The sequence below is a fragment of the Olea europaea genome, chromosome 10 (assembly GCF_002742605.1).
Source record: "Olea europaea var. sylvestris chromosome 10, O_europaea_v1, whole genome shotgun sequence".
Lineage (NCBI taxonomy): Eukaryota > Viridiplantae > Streptophyta > Magnoliopsida > Lamiales > Oleaceae > Olea > Olea europaea.
The window spans coordinates 12,607,701-12,609,837 of NC_036246.1; positions in this window are offsets into that span (position 1 = coordinate 12,607,701).

Genomic DNA, 2,137 nt, shown 5'->3' on the forward strand with positions numbered 1-2,137 from the left:
ACTCAATGGGCTTTCTAGTAAAAAATAACACCGTTGATTCACGAATTTTAATGCTATTGCACGTTGATCACCAACTTTTTACATTTGATAATGTCACCATCTAATCTATAATTTTGTAACATTGTTGGTTTCTACAAGATATTTTGTATCCACTCTAGGGGTGGACAAAATGTGTAGATCAGATCAAAAGAAACCTGGACCAAACCAAATCAAGTGGTTCATTTCGATTTTATAAAAAAAATTTAGTGATTTTGATCATTTGGACCAAGAATCATTTGGTTTTAATTTTAGTTCAGTTCTAGTTCAAAAATCAAAACCAAACCCAAAATCAAACTTAATATTTAATTTTATATATAATAATTAATGAAGACCCTAATTTTATATTTATTGAAAATAGCTCATTAATTGAATATAATTTATTAATTGATTTTGGGTCATTAGAAATAAAAACTCATTAGTTGTCCACATCCTAATTTTACATTCAGTTGAATTATTTCTCCTTCTTTCCTTTTCAATTTACACAACGTCGTACATACTAATACCGCATTTCATTAAGTCAATAGAGTATCATTTAAGATCAGAAAATAAAATTGATCAATTACTTAAAAAACCTCTAAACTCTTTTTCTTATCTTTATTATTTGATAAGTTATTTGTGTTCTTCACAAATAGAAGAAAATTCAATAAAATATTCTTGAAATATTAAATGGTTAATGTAGGATCATAAAAAATTTGATAATTCATATTTTATTGTGCCTTCAAAACAATTGCAATTAATTTAATGAATTATTGCTATTACTTATTAAACAATTTTTTGTATGAAAATAAAAATTGATTTGTGTATTCAAATTATATATATATTTTGCTTGTTAATAACGACTTTTTTGATCTTTCTAAATGTTTGATGAATATTTTCTTATTTAGGTATACATTAGTAATTTATATGATACAAATCTAAAAATTTAAGAAATAAAATTAGAACCAAACCAAACCAAAATCAGACAATTCGACTATCTTTAAAAAAAATAATTTGATTCCATTATTAAAAAAACTATTGATTCGTGGTTCGGTTCAATTCTCTTAGCACCAAAACCATATACACCCCTAATCTACTTCAATTTATTTTTCTAAATTGCCACATAAATAAAATCTGGAATTCATTCAGATTTACTAAAATATTGTCACTTTAAACGCAAGGAGAATTATTATAATTTTTTTCAATGTCTTCCTTCTTGATGCTCAGGTAGATATGTAAAAGACATACCTGAATTCAACTGAAGGAATGAACTGATATCGGGTGCTGGATTCATCCCAAAGGCATTGTATCAGTGCCCAAGAGCCAAACTTCAGACCCAAAAAATGATTTAGAAATTATCACAAAATTTTCTCGTACTATCGTTATCTTCTCCTTTTTTGCCGAAATGCTGAAAATTAATTTTTTTAAAAATGATAGCAACCAGAAGAAAATCAAAAGTAGGCATTCAGAATGAGTAGGAGATTAGATATTCCTGTCATGAATTAATCGGAATAAATTCAGTTTATCGTCATCACGCCGGCTGCATCTACGTTTAAAACAAAATCATAAAAAGGATTAAGAAATTGAAAATAACTATAGTAATTAAGAGAAATAATTTAAATGGAAAAACTTTATAGACAAATAAATATGAAGAAACCATCAGAGAAATTGGATTATAACTGCATCAATGGCGACAAGAAATCTTGTCTCAGACGACCGTCGTGAGATTTTAAATCCTAGTTCATCATTTGGATTCAAACATTTAAACAAAAATTGGAAAAAAATGGTGCGATTAAAATTTTTTTTATGCCCATCACTCAATTTGGGTTCAAACGTTCAATCATCGAAAACTGGAAAAGAAATGCGAGTGTGGGCGGGTATGTGGTTGCGTTTTGAGCTTAATTTAAAGGAAGAATCGCGATTAGGGTTTTGTCCCATGTTGTTTTACCATTTTGCCCTTTACGGCCCATACTATTAAGAGGACCCAATGAATACTATCCTGATTGGACCTTTGCGGCGGGCTTGTCAAAAGATACTTGTGTGCGAATTTGACACAAACAGCACTAGAGGATTGTGTTAGCAATTTAGCACTTTCCTTTAGCATTTTGCCTAGATGGGCAAA